At 43.5% G+C, this 15,500-nt stretch overlaps 1 protein-coding gene across 1 annotated transcript in view; it reads left to right on the top strand.

Annotated features, from left to right (window-relative positions):
• The window catches only part of NEDD9 (neural precursor cell expressed, developmentally down-regulated 9), a 185,987-nt gene that overhangs the window by 96,635 nt on the left and 73,852 nt on the right, over positions 1–15,500 (top strand). The gene's annotated exons all lie outside the window — the stretch shown is intronic.

Genomic DNA, 15,500 nt, shown 5'->3' with positions numbered 1-15,500 from the left:
GCAGACTCCCTGCAGGGAACCCAGGACCCTGGGATCGCAACCTGAGCCAAAGGGAGATGCTGGACCACTGAGCCACCTGAGCCAAAGGCTCAACCACTGAGCCACCTAGGCGTCCCGCTTTAGATCTTTAGTATGAAACTAACATTTTTTTAGTGAGCTAGTCAGGCCAGAGAGGACTATGATAAATGAATCCAAATTAAGGATAAAATCAGGAAAGGTGATCCTCGTAGAAAATCTAGTGAAAGCCAACACAAAATGCTTGGACTTACTCTTGACTGGGAATAACCATCTAATAACCATCTTTGAGGAGGTTTGTAAGTGTGTGCCAAGGGAGACTTCAGTAAGTCCATGGAGGAAGTATTATTCTGCAATTATTGGCAATTACATTGCATCTTGCCTGGGAAAAGGCTAGTCTTTAAAAGAATGGTAGACTACGTGGGGTCTGGATGCAGGGACTGGAAGACTGTGTCCATGTCCACTCATGGGGACCAGGGGCTACACTGGGTAGAGATAAAAGGATGCCCTAAGAATTTGTCTTAAGGTTCTGCTGGGATATATGACTGGAGGATACTATCTCAGTGGCTTTCAGACCTTTCAAGTATGGAGAAAACTTTTGAGAGAGAAGTAGCTTTTTAAAAATTTTTATTTTATTGTATTTTAATATTTTATTTATTTATTCATGAGAGACACAAAGAGAGAAAGAGAGAGAGAGAGAGGCAGAGACACAGGCAGAGGCAGGCTCCATGCAGGGATCCCAATGCGGGACTCAATCCCGGGACTCTAGGATCATACGCTGGGCCGAAGGCAGGCACTAAACTGCTGATCACCCAGGGATCCCCGGCTTTTTTTTTTTTTTTCAGATCTAAGAAAGTTCTAAGATTCCCCCCACAGGGTAATATCATTGTTCCTAAAAATTATATGCAAAATTCCCAACATTAGATTTGTGTCTTACAAGCAACAAGTTGTTCCCAAGGAGCTGAAGTTTACTACAAAAATGCTTTGGCACAATAGCTGACAATATATCTTCAACATTTCATGCAGGGTCTTTAATTTCATTTATTTTTTTCTCATGACAAGCATCTACTGGATACTTAAGATTCACCACTCTGACCAAAGACTCAATTGCATTAGGTAAATGACATCTATGTTTCTGGTTATTAGCTTGAGCATTTCATGTATCGCTTAGTTTTCTGCTTCCTTTTATAAAACAATCAGACTGAAAACAAAACAAAACAAGAAAGTTCAATAATCGCACAAGTATTAGAGCACAAAGATGACAACACAAAACCTGAACAGCTGACTATAGGCAACATCATAGGGCAGTAGCCGGAAGTGTACTAGTTGGTTAGTGTCGAAACTGAGTGCCCGAAAGGCCGCTTAGGAGTGCCAAAATACACTGTAGAAGAGTAAAGGCTAATCAAACCGTTCTCTTAGGATTGTTTCCTTGTGGAAAAATTATAGTAAAAAACCCCCACAAATATAATAACGTTTTGAAATAAACGCAGCAACATGGATCCACGAAAGAGCAGAGAGCAGATGTGAAACACTATTTATTCCATCTCCAGGTGTGATGCACCTGTAGCTCATATGGAATCCATGATAACATTAGTGTCCTGACATATGCTGCAATACTATTTCTCACTCTAAATTAATTTTCATTCTGTCTTCTGACTTGTCATCTGCACCTCATCAATCCAGGAGGAATGGAGAACGTCTAGTTTCAGAGCCTGCTGAGCTGAGCCCACTGCTGGGGTCAAGGCACCGACTGCTCTAAGGCAAATCCTCAGGGGTGGAGGTCCCATTTTAACATTTCTCTACTTAAATGCAGTCTATGATTATGGCATATGCTTAGAAATAAGCTTTATTATAAGCCTCAGATAAAATTAGTTTATGGAAAATAATTGAAGAAAGGCAATTTGTCTCCCCTGGACATGATTCATATCTCAATAATCATTGATAACAGGTGCATGTTTTTTCTTGTTGTACAACCTTGTCAGTGCTGCGAGACACCCCATGCTCTTACCCTCTAGGACCTCTGTCGTAAATTGATAATATACACAGCAATTGGTATATTTAGCTGAAAGCCAATGTCTCTAATAGCCCCGGATGCCCACCTTGCTCCCCAGTCCCAAAGGACGCTATATTACTATAAAGCCGAGTCTACATTTCACGATAGGGTTAAGTCAAAGTACAAGTGTTAAGGCATTATGGAAAAGTACTTGAAAACTACACCCCTAAAGCCAAGGAAGTAGTAGCTTTTTATTTTCGCAAAGATGTCTAACCTTATCAAAGTTTCGGAACAAAACTTTGGTTCATCAGTTCATCTGGCATCTAATGAGCAGAAGAACCAATGGTCTTTGCACGATAAAGTCAGATAGTATGTCACAAGCCATTTCCACATTTACTCTCTTGAAAAGATGCATTTGCAGGAAACACTGGCCGGAGAAAATGTGGCTAAGATGAAGGAACTGACAGCAAGGAATTCTGGCTTTAGGAAGAGGTCCTGAAAATAGCAGCCAGAGATGCTGAGCGTTTTGTATGAGGGCTCTTTGTAGTCAGGGGCCAGACAGGTAATTCCATTATGTGTAGATTTTCTTTGGCGTGGGTGCCAAAAAAGCTGTTGGGCTGATACCAAAATATCTACTTGACCGAAGCCAACCCTGGTCCCATCCATTGATGGATGGTCCTTATAGTAAATGAGAGGAGTTAGTTCATTTCCTACATGCTTATATACCAGGAAGAGTCCAGTCTTCCCGCATTGACTTCCTGCTTCATGCAACTAACCCAGACCATCCACTGGTTTCACAGACTTCAAGTAGCCTGGCTGGGCTTGCTCATCTAGGAAGGATTAAGATCAGAGACTGGCTCAGTCAGGTTGGTAGTGAGGACACCCCTGAAAACTACATCGATTCTTTGTTACACTTATGTCCCTGAGTACAGTTACAGTTTCTTGACCCTCCGTGACAAACGAATTGATAGTGTAGTGGAAGATTAACTAGAGCCCAATAAAAAGCAGAGAAGTTGTTTTTGATGAATGTACTTTGGCTAAAAACTCTAGGAGCCAGGAGGAATAAACTTAGCTTCTTAGAGAGGTTACATCTCCAAAATAGGACCCTTTGTCTCCAGGCTCACTCTTGTGAGTGAATTCATTGTCTATATAATGGTTTCTTCTGCAAGACTTTAGGGCAGGTTTTCTTTACACTGGTACTATGCACATTTGGGGTCAGAACACTTTTTATGGTGGAGGGGGGGGGGCTGTCCTGTGCATTTATGTTCAGCAGCATCCTTGGACCCCATCTACTCAATGCCACTCCCCCCACCCCAGCTGTGACCATCTAAAATGTCCCCCCGGTGGGGGGGAGGAAGAATGCAAAATCATACCCAGTTGAGAACCACTGATTTAGGACATTACTTAATAAATACATTTCATCTGTACCAATGATATCTCTTCTCCAATTCCTAATTCTCAAGCCTTCTGAAAGAATTACCTCTTGGGATGCCTGGGTGGCTCAGTGGTTGAGTGTCTGCCTTCGGCTCAGGTCATAATCCTGAGATCCTAGGATCGAGTCCTGCATCGGGTTCCCCACAGGGAGCTGCTTCTCCCTCTGCCTATGTCTCTGCCTCTGTGTGTCTCATGAACAAATAAAATCATAAAAAAAAAAAGAATTACTTCTTGTTCTGTAAAAAGAGACCAGATTTAGTTTAAACCACTTCCCCACCGACATTACTGGTCGTAAGGACAACACATGAATTGATTCAAATTGTTATCCCAGGATAGAGGTCTTAGAGAAAAGTGTTCCCATCCACACCTCCTGGAAAATGAAAACTGAAAATTCTTAAGTAGAGATCTGATGGAAGAATGAAATAAGTTAAATCCCAGCAAATACTCTTGAAAAATTCAAGTCGTATCAGAAAAAAATTTAGTAACACTTAACCGTCACCCAAAATCCCACCACGCAGGAATGGAAGCATTCCTGATGTTTGGCAGGCACTTTTCCAGACACCTCTCATGTACTTAGACAGGGATAAAGCCTGATGGATACGTGGAAGTTCCTTGACCGAATAACCCAGGATAAATTATCCCGTGATTCCACATTGACATTTACAAAAATGAAATTATACTCATGCAATTTTAAACAAAAAGAAGTCAATTGAATTTTCCAAGGAGACACTAAAAACTGAAGAAACTGATGAATTTCAGAGAAATGCTGCTTCACCACTAGAGAGACTGGTTCTTAAAAGATCTCCCTGAATTAAGAAAAGGTTTATGCTAAATTTTAAGGGTTGAAATTATTTTCTTAAGATTTTATTTATTTATTCATGAGAGACACACACAGAGAGAGGCAGAGACACAGGCAGAGGGAGAAGCAGGCTCCATGCAGGGAGCCCGATGTGGGACTCGATCCCGGGTCTCCAGGATCACGCCCTGGGCCAAAGGCAGACGCTCAACCACTGAGCCACTCCTGCGTCCCTGAAATTATTATTTTTAAACTGGAACTTTCAACATCAGGGAGTAGCTACTGATTCTCTAACAGAGAAGATGAGGAAGGAAGTTAGCATATTTTTTCCCACCCCTGTTCCTCCCAGCCCCGATTGGATTAGTAATAATATTTACATGTGACCTTCAAGTTCTGTTCTCTAGCCATACTTCCTACGGTTGTTGGGTCTCAGTTCCATTTTAAATGAATCCACAGCCTCTCAATTCCTGAATTCTTTATTTTGATTCATTTTTTATTTGGCTGGATTGGTTTTCAAGACACAGATTTTATTTGCAACAAGGACCCACAGATGCTGTATTTCTTGAGCTTTTCCACCCTTGATGATAGTCTCCCTGCTGCTCTCATACTCAAAGGACAACTTGGCCAAGGAGTCAGTTCTTGGGTGACCGTTCCTTGCCCTCACGCCTGTGTCTACACGATGATTGCTGGAGAGATGGCTGGTACCGACGGCAGCAACCTGAGTCCATGCGAGGTGCTGGAGCACATGGCACCACCCAGCTCCCTGGTCCCTTTCCTCAGGGAGTCATTAGGTGGCCTGTCGCTCTGGGGCCAGTCTCCTCTGGCTTCTCTACATCACCCACCAGGAACACAGCCACTTCTACATCTCTCAAAATGACAGCAGAAGCAGATCCTTGATCCTCTCCCACTGCCTTTGTCCACCTCCAGGGAACTCTTTTGGCCACTCTTTCCCTTCTGCCCAGTGTCTTCCCATGGCATCTAGAAGGTACAAAGCCATCTCTTTCTTCCCTTTCACTCAATAAGCCACCATTTCCATCTCTTCCAATCTTCTTTTCTGCTGAATTACCCCACTCAGGATCTGTGACCGAGTTCCACCCTTCGGACACACCTAGCTATTCACCAGGGTGCTGGAGACCTCCTTGTATACTCTCAATATCCCCACTGACTCCAAAAATGTGCATATGAAATAACTGAGGATTACTTATCCCATTATTCATCCTAACTTTCCAGTATTAAGCTATCATCCTTCAAAGCAGATAATCCCAACTTCTTCTTCACCTCACGTACTCTTGCCTGCTGTTATCCCTCCCCCAAATTTTGACTGTCCTTTCAGTCTACTAGACACATTTGAGCACATGAAAAGGCCAGACCGTATGAACAGTCATCTTGTTAGAGTGTGTCGAAAAGCTTCTCAAGGAGCACCTAGGTGGCTCAGTCGGGTAAGCATCTGCCTTCAGGTCAGGTCATGATCCCAGAGTCCTGGGATCGATCCCAGCATCAGGCTCCACAGTTGGTGGGAGTCTGCTCGTTCCTCTCCCTCTCCCCCTGCTCTTGCTCTCTCACTCACTCTCTCTCTCATATAAACAGATAGAATCTTAAAAAAAAAACAAAAAAAACCTCTCTAAATGGAGTACCCTACACATAATGGTATTCGGTAAATACTTGTTGAATAAAGGGATATATTGAGAATTCTATTGACATGTTCCAGGAAAGAAAGAATGCATTAGGGAATATAAAAAGTACATGAAAGATTAGGATATAGATATGTAATAGTAATAATAATTACTAGTATTATAATAAATATTAAGTGAGTGCTCCTCATGTACATGGCAACCTCTTTAAGTTGTATGTGTAAGTGGTCTTGGTCAATCTTTACAACATTCCTAGGACAGAGGTACTATTATTGCTCCTGTGTTTTTTTTTTTAAGATTTCTTATTTATTTATCTAACATAGAGAAAGAGCGTGTGCACAAGTAGGGAGAATGGCAGAGGGAGAGAGAGAAACAGGCTCCCCGTTGAGCAGGGAGCCCGACTTGGGGCTCCATCCCAGGAACCTGGGATCATGACCTGAACCAAAGGCAGATGCTTAACCACCTGAGCCACCCAGGCGCCCTATTGTCCCTGTTTTAAGGTGAGGAAACTGAGATATAGAGAAATTAAGGAATTTGCCCATGGCCAGAGCTAACAAATGGCAAAGTCTGGCCCTGAACCCAGGAAAAGCAGGAGATGCTCTATATGGACTATTTTGAAGGAAATGGGCTTCTCTTCGTCTTGACAAAGGTTCGCAAGGGCTTAAGGAACCATCAATTAAAGTTTTGGTGAGAACTACTGAGCCACCCATCTGTGATAATGAAAGACCTCCAACCACCCCAAGATTTAGAGGGTTCCCGTGTAAATGTCCCAGACAGAAATGCACCTATCCACATGTGACCTTAATGCACACTCTTCCAATCCAACCAAACGATGGCCTCATGATGTCGAAGGCCAGGAATGTGAGCTGGGGAGGAGAATATAACAGCCCGCTTTCACTTTCCAAGCACCAGCCCGCCAGCCCAAGACGGCTCTCTCTGCTGTGCACTCTCCACAGCCCAAGAGGGCCATCCATGTGCCAGACAGATTAAACACTCGGGGAATTTGATACGATCACTCCTGGGAGGGGTTTTTTCCACTACTCTCTAATCCAGTGAAGCCCGGGCTGGCAAAGGCAGTTGAATTGAAAGAGTGACTAAATGTGCAGAGTCCTTGGAGGTTAGAATACAGTCTGTCTACGAGAGGAAGGCATTTTGCCTTTAGTCTGTCTGGATTTCTAATATCCACTGCAGACTATTAATCATGCAGACCAGACTCTTGAACTTCTTTGAATTGTTTTACATTTAATCAGAACCACCAGCACCAACCCCCCCCCAACACACACACACACACACACACACACACACACACACACACACACACAAGCTACAAAATCCTGCCTGATTATCTGAGTTAAATGATTTTAAACATCGAAGCAATGGTTTATCTGGAACATATACCCCACATTGAGCATATGTTTAATCACTTTTAAATGGCCTTGAAACCAAAAATGCGATTGCTATGCAGCGCATGAAATCATGAGAATTAAAAATTAGCCAAGGACTTATCGTCCATTTCCTTCAGATTCCTTGCTAAACTATTAGTTATCCTAGATTTTTCACCATCAGGAATACTATGGGGGGCGGGAAATGGAATTAATTTCTTTTCTACAGGACCATTTCCATGTAATTTTATTGGGTGAGAATCTGGCACAGAGTCTACACTTCACTGGAAGATTCCGTACGGTAACATGTCACCTGATTTTATTTGTGACCTTCATATAAAGCAGATGTCATGCATCTATCTGAAGTCCAGGAGTATTGCTTTCCTTTGCTCTTCCAAAAACCTCTTTTCCATGTACTTGCGAGGCTTTACATTATTTTATTCTGTTCACAAATCTAAATTGTGTTTAACTCAAAGAGTTTTTCTATTTTGGTTTTCTGGGCTGCGCGGATGGAAATGCTTTTTTCTATCCTGAGATAACAATTGAAGCCAAATTGGAAATGTGGAGTGCTAGCCAGGTTCCAGAATAGTCTTAATTCCCCATTCCAACCACACATAAATTCCTACACTCGCTTCAAGCAGGGAATCTGGGGAGCAAATGAAGTCCATGTTTTCCTTCGTCTACCCTCAGAAGGGTAGATTGCGTATTTCCACCTAAGGGCAGGGAGGGAATCAAGACCCACATGCTCTTGAATGCCCGGTGTGGGAAGAAAAAACAGAGCAAACATTTACCTGGGCCAAAAGAATGTTGCCACAAATCTGTCAGCAATACAGCCGCCAGAAGTTTTCAAGGTGCAGAAAAAGTAAATCTTTAAAGCAAAGCCTCTTTCGTTTTCTTTTGGGAACTTTCTGTGAATTTCCTCTTGCCCTGTCCTGGTCATCTGAGAGCTAGATCGACTCACAGCTACCAGCATGTGGGCCAGCGGGCTGCCTCTGCTCGGGGCGGTGATCCTGGGGTCCCAGGATCGAGCCCCCCATCAGGCTCCCTGTGGGGGATCCTGCTTCTCCCTCTGCCTATGTCTCTGCCTCTCTCTGTGTGTCTCTTATGAGTAAATAAATAATCTTAAAAACAAAACAAAACAAAACACAGCCCTTTGCAAATCTGGTCTATGCACACATTCGGTGCTAAATTTCCGTGTTGGAGAATTCTCCAGAATACTTAAGAAAAACCTTGTCTATTTCTTTATGAGAACTGTTTCAAAGTCAGATTAAGTTGAGGCATTTGGGAGGTGGTTAAGATGGAGGTTTCTTCCAAGGAGATGAGCTCCAAATTGAACATAGGGTGAGACAAGAATCTAACATATCACAGCAACCATTGTGTGGTGGTCCGCAAGCTTCACCGCTGAGCCAGTGTGATCTTTCACTGCCCAGGCTTTGTCTATTTGGAGATTTCATTGGAGCAAGAATACAGGGGAAAGAGATAAAAATGAGGTAAAAACAAAGCGTAAGTTATCAACAACCACCGTATATTCTGGATTTCCCATGACCTGTGTTCACATCATCTCTGCAGTGGTTTCCATAAAATAGTCATACTGGCCAGGTAGGTTGTCTCCATTTTAATTAGAAAAATTGAAATTATAAACTAGGTACAATTTATAAAAGAAAGGATACAATTTAACTGCTCTTTGAGGGCAATGATTGTGACACATTTATCTTGTATTTCTAGTGCCTTCATGACATACAGGAAATAAAAAGGGCTGTATGTATGTTGAATGAATTAATTAATTAATTAAAATGGATAAGCTATTTTACCCCTATTACTGGCTTTTAGGCATAAACTAAGCATCTAAAGATCCGAGTTCTAATCCTAGCTCTGCAAAGCACTATTGAGAAAGTCACTAAGCCTGCTCAAGACTCAGTTTTCCCATCTATAAAATGGAGCTCCTAACTTCTTTTACTCCGCTTATATTACAGTTGTTACACAGACCAACTAAGGTGCTGAATGTGAAAATGCTAGGAGACCAGAAAAGACGAAGGCAACTGTAAATTTTATCATACTTTTAAATTTTTTTGATCATTATTTATCATTATTATCATTAATTATGACTGCTCTAGTACTCTAGGTTGCTCAGGCTTCTCAAGTCTCGCCAAAAAGGAAGTTGCAAGTAGCCACAACAAATCTCACGTTGCATCTGAGCTTACCTTTCAAATTGACTTAATTTTTATAAAAATTGAAACATTACTCATAATGTTGCATGCTTTGTCCCCATAGTGAGCCAACCACAGCACAATCAAATTCTGGAAATTTGATAGCACCACCCCCAGGAAGAATTCATCAGCAACACACACGCACACACACATACACAGGTATGTGCACGCCGATACCACATATTCTTAGGCACTGAGAATGTTTGATAGGGGGGTGTGAAGAAGATGCACCCCCAGAAAAATTGAGAAATTGTTTGTCTTCTGTGACTAGCAAACTATCTTCTTCCTCTTCAATGCCAACCCCACTTCCTGATGCCCAGGATCCTCAAGGTATTCAGGACCCTCCAAACGTGTTCCTGCACTTGGACGGCTCCTGCCAGTCACTTTTTGCTCAAAGGCCACAGCTGGTTGGCAACGAGTGGGGCAAGAAATCATCATCTTCTTCATCTTTGCAATCTTCATCATGTATTAAACATTTATTGTGTGGCTTTACATTCATCATCAATTTTTTTAACACTTTTGACAGAGAGAGCTCGAACGTGTGCATGTGCATGCACACATGCGTGATCTCCCATTAGCAGAAGGGGCAGAGGAAGGGAAAGAGAGACAATCTTAAGCAGGCTCCATGCTCAGTGTGGAGCCCAATAGGCTCCATCTCACGACTCTGAGATTATGACAAGAGTCCGACCCTTAAATGACTGAGCCACCCAGGCAACCCACATTCATCATCAATTTTCATTTTGACAGCAACACTATGAAATAAATATTATTGGCCCCATTTTACAGATGGACAACCTGAAACTTAGAATGATTAAGTAATTTACCCAATGGCTCATGGCTTTCAAATAGTAGAGTCTGGATTTGAAACCTATTCCAGCAGATTCTAAGTCCACCTTGCTCTATGACTGCCTTCCCAGGTGTTTCTATTACAGGACACTGTTGGTGTGCTAGGGGAGAGATTTGCAAGGAGGAAACAGGCCTTTTGGGAGCTCCTCTGTGTACATTTTTTTTTTTAATGATAGCCACACACACACACACACACACACACACACAGAGAGAGAGAGAGAGAGAGGTAGAGACATAGGCAGTTGGAGAAGCAGGCTCCATGCACCGGGAGCCCGATGTGGGACTCGATCCCGGGTCTCCAGGATCACGCCCTGGGCCAAAGGCAGGCGCTAAACCGCTGCGCCACCCAGGGATCCCTGTGTACATCTTTTACTCTGTTCATTACTATTAATCCTCCTGTTAAACTCTTCCATAGGTGGTTCAGTCGGTTAAGCATCTGCCTTTGGCTCAGGTCATGATCTCAGGGTCCTGGGATCAAGCCCCACATGGGGCTCCCTGCTCAGCAGGGAGTCTGCTTCTCCCTTTGCCCCTGCCCAACCCCTGTGCACATGCTCACTCGCGCGCACACACACACACACTCTCAAATAATTAAATACAATCTGTAAAAGAAAAAAAAATACCTCTTCCATACACATGGTTGACAAGGCTAGACCTGGAGAAATACAAAGGAGTTAATATTTCCATAATGTAAGTGACTACTAATGATTTAAGGCCCTTTTACAAGGTTACCTGTGTTTTAAAAGAAAAGCTAAATTAATGAGCTCCTAACGGTACCATTTCTGCCACTGAGGCAAGCAGATGGAGAAGCAGCTTTGTTTCTTTGGGGTTTTTTGTTCATTTTTGTTAGTGTTTGAAAGGGCCAATCACTGCAATTGCGCTCCTAATACAACACCACTTAGGTGATCATCCAACCTGATCCCTCTAAGGTTTGACAGGTCGGTATTGTTTTCAGTGTCCTCATCCTAGATGTAATAATGACTGGTTAATATCAATATTTGCTCAGTCTTTCTTAAAACAATATCTACCTCTATTATTTGGCAAATCAGAAATTATGTTGATATTCCTAAAGTCGTGGCTTGTTTTTCTAACCCCAGGGAAGGTGAGGGAGTGTGTTTCAGACCACACATGTCTATGTGTTCTTTTTATAGGGTGTCTTTTTTTTTTTTTTTTGCTTTGAGTAAGAGCATACAAAATTCCATCGTATATACACAGTTGATTTTGCTAATAATAATGCATGCCTCAAGCTCTAAGATTAAGTTACTATATGTACTCATAACATTACTCACAAGGGCACTCCTTTGTAAGGCTGATTTTGGGAGGACAGAACTAAAACTTACCTTCAAAGTCCACCCCTATCCCATCAAGCTTTCGTGGGCTCCTGTGGGTCTCAAAGATATGATCAGATACTTAATGCACAAAAATCTGAAAAAATAATTTTCCTTTTAAAAAACTTAGGACTAATCATTTCTGCCCCTCTTCCAAGTCGGCCTTTGGAGGTGAAAGGTCATTCAGCTTAGGTCAACTGGGAAATGTTTTGGAGTAACGAGGTTCCAGGTCATGTGTACCTTCCACAAATACCTTCCTTGCAGAAACAGTGCTCTCTGCAAAGGCTCTCAGAGCAAAGGCAACGGGAGGAGCCCTCATACTGCCAGAGGATTCTATTTTGTAAGGCTTCTCAGCTCCCCCGGGGTCACTGGGTGAAGAGAGGAAGGGATGCCCCATCTGATGTAGCACAAAGGCCAAGCATGTTTCCCTCCTGAACTCCTTCCCATGTCTGGCTCCTTCACATAAACTGTTCAGATCTGGGTCATCTTTCCAGGTCTCCCTCCATCCAGCACCCTGAGACACTCCTGGAACCCCCTCCACACACACACACACACACACACACACACACACCTCCAAAACACCAGCAGCATCAAGTGCTAACAGAGAGAAATGAGGTGTGCGTTTTCTGGTTTCATATTGTAGCTCCTCTTGCTCCTGTTACAGCCGAAATAACATGTGCAATGCCAGAAGCCTATGAAGTAATAAATAACCTCTCCCCCAGACGTTCACCAGCTTTACATTGCTCTGAGGCATCATCAGCCCTGAGAGCTTTATGACTCCGTGTCCTCGGATCTGAATAGACATCTCCCCTTCTGAGAGTTTAATGACCTCACTCAGCTTCACACTCACTCCGGGAGGGAAGTGTGGGCATGGTCAGCGAGGAAGGGAGGGTGTTGTCACCACCTGCGTGGCTTTAGGTTGTTCAGGACCTCGACCTTTTGTCCAAATTCCAGAAGAACACAGATAGAGAACTGGCTTCGAAAGCAGGTCAGATGGCAAAAATGCTTCTTCTCATCCATAATTGAATGACACGAAATTTCGATGTAAAGAGCACATTAAAACCCACAAAACCACTTCCCTTCAAATTCTTGAGAGCAAACATGGTAGATTATTAAGTGAGGCTTGCTGTAAGTAAAATTCAGAGAAGAACATTCACACCTTCCACGGCAGGGCCCATCTGGGGTGCAGGGGCCCAGCTCTCACATTGCTATCTTGTGAGGAAAATGTTAACATGCAACTAGCGTGGCTGGGGTAAACCCCTGAGCCTCCCCGGTCGGCACACAGCACCCTCAGAGCATCCTACTGCTTAGGGCTCAGAGTCCTGTAGATATGCGTTGATGCCTAGAAATGGAGTGTTGTACCTGCCATGGGATGCTGCGATGAAGTTTGGGTTTGTCTGCATTCACTTGGGACTTTGTTACTACATGATTTGTTTAGAAAAAGGTCCATGGTTGTGTGCTACAGGAAGTTGTGTGCTTCCTCTTTCAGGATATGCCAACTCTGTAGAAAATTATCATTTGTGGTTATTACCAGTTATTTATACCTTGGTGTGAATAAAGGCTGTGAGAATCAGGTTTAAAAGCAAAAGGATGGACAAAAGGACACTTGTCCATGAACAAAGTATTACTCACTAGAATAGGAGACAAGGGATAAAAAAGATAACCTTTTATGCTACTCGATGAAAACACACACACACACACACACACACACACACACACAAAGCATCTCCATTGTGCCCAGTGCTCCACTGGGCTGCTGACAAGGCAGAAATGAAGAGCTTCAGTTCTCATCCTGTTGAGAGTTTTGCTTGGGACCTGCTCTATTGTTGGGTTGAAATTCGACTGAGCAAATGTCTCAGTGAGGGCTTCCAGGCAGGCCTCAGGAGAAGAGGTTGCAAGAAAGAAGTAGAACAAAAGGAAAGGGATAAGGAGCAGTGTCTAGAGAGGAGACATGGATAGAAAGACCTGACATTGGTCAGAAAACCAGTCTGTTGATGGGGGGCTGTGGAGACAGACCCAGACTAGAGTTCTGGAGGGTTCCTTCCAGGGTTGTTTCTATAGAATTGTGGACCCTCCAAAGCATTCTTTCCTCTCAAGGTCCTGATTTTCCCATTAGATGAATGAAAAGGGTAGAGTTCACTGGGGTTCTCATCTAGGGGCAATTCTTCCCTCTTGGGTTATTTGCCAATGTCTTGAGACATTTTTGGTTGTAAAAACTGGGGGGAGGCCAGGGATGCTGCTGAAGACCCTAGAGTGTACAGGACAGCCCCCCAGTAAAGAGTTATTCCGCCCAGAAGGTCAATGGTGCCAGGGCTGAAAAACTCTGGGCCACACCATTTGAAGGGTCTGTTAATCTCTGATAAAATCCACGTGGTTGGTGGAACGGCCCACCCTAGGACTGGTCTGGAACCAGGAGTTCAGCGGCCATGTTTTGCATTTTTCCAAGGGCCTGAGAGCCGACATTGACCCATTATACTTACCTAACCTGCCTCCTTTGCTGGCGTTCATGAGCACGTGTCCAACATACTCAGAGCTTGACCAATGCTATTCAAAGGGAGGTTTGGCCTATGGTAAAGTTGGAAGGTGCATAGAAGTGGCCAGTCAGCAAATATGCCACCCACCTGGGGGGTGCTCTGAATGTGCCCAACGCATGATGTCACCTACACCCATTCATACTTGTTGATATTAAAAGGATACTTCAAGAATACTCTTTTGAACTCACAGAGTTTATGACAAGCATACAGTGCAAGAAATAAATATCAAAGAATACCATGGAAGAGAACACCATGCCACCTACACTTCTTGGTAACTGTTCGGTGAATACGGCCAACCACAGTGGGGGTACCCCTCTGCTTTTAGAACTGGCTGGAGAGGTTCCAAGTGTCATAGAACCATTCTGCTCTCCTGTCACAGGCACAGCTGGGAAGAGAGGAACAAATGAGAGAAGAAAAGTGCCAGTACTCCGAAGGTCTCAACAGGAAGACTCCAGCTGGAGCTGGAGCTCTACCTTGTCAGGTGTTTGGCATAGGAAAGGTGGTTCTAATGGCCAAGGTCATTTGGCTTTTGAGTTGGCCTGCATTTCCCTACTCCTCTTAGGCCTGCAATATCTACTCGGGACTCTGTGGAACTGCCACCGTTCAGTCAGGATACCCTGTGTCCTCCCTCTAGCAGTATCAGTACATAGTGACAGGTACTCTTTCCACCTTGCTGCACCATCAAGACCCCCATGCTCCGGGATGCCAGGGTGGCTCAGCGGTTGAGCAATCACCTTTGGCTCAGGGTATGTTCCTGAACTCTCAGGATCAAGTTCCATGTTGGGCTCCCTGCATGGAGCCTGTTTCTCCCTCTGCCTGTGTCTCCGTGTCTCTCTCTCTCTCATTCTCTCTCATAATAAATAAATAAATAAATAAATAAATAAATAAATAAACAAACAAACTTAAAAAAAAAAAAAAAGAGACCCACATGCTCCGTAGGCATGCTGATTGGAAGCTAGGGCTGCTCCTCTTGGATTTCTCTGAAAGGGCAGCAGAAAAAGTCATCAGGAAGGATGGGGAATATGGATTTCCCTCAACTCTTGCCCAGTTACTAACATAGCCTCCTAACTGGTCTCCGCACAGCTATCTGGTTTCCCTCTGCTCTCTTCTGACCTGTATGGCCAGTGATTCTTCCACATTCAACATCAAGTATGTTGCATTCCTACTTAAATGCATGGAATGGCTCCATAGGGCTCAAGGTGTTAGGATAGAAGTCCCTAAAAGATTCCAAAATGCCTTGCATGGATCCAACTGCTACTATCTCTCAAGCATGATATCCCTTCATGCTGTCTATGCTCCAGACATACAGGCTTTCTTTCAGTTCTTTGAATGCCCCC

Source organism: Canis lupus, chromosome 35 (assembly GCF_011100685.1).
Source record: "Canis lupus familiaris isolate Mischka breed German Shepherd chromosome 35, alternate assembly UU_Cfam_GSD_1.0, whole genome shotgun sequence".
Classification (NCBI taxonomy): Eukaryota; Metazoa; Chordata; class Mammalia; order Carnivora; family Canidae; genus Canis; species Canis lupus.
The sequence above is the reverse complement of the archived record's forward strand: the minus strand, read 5'-3'. Positions and strand labels throughout refer to the sequence as shown.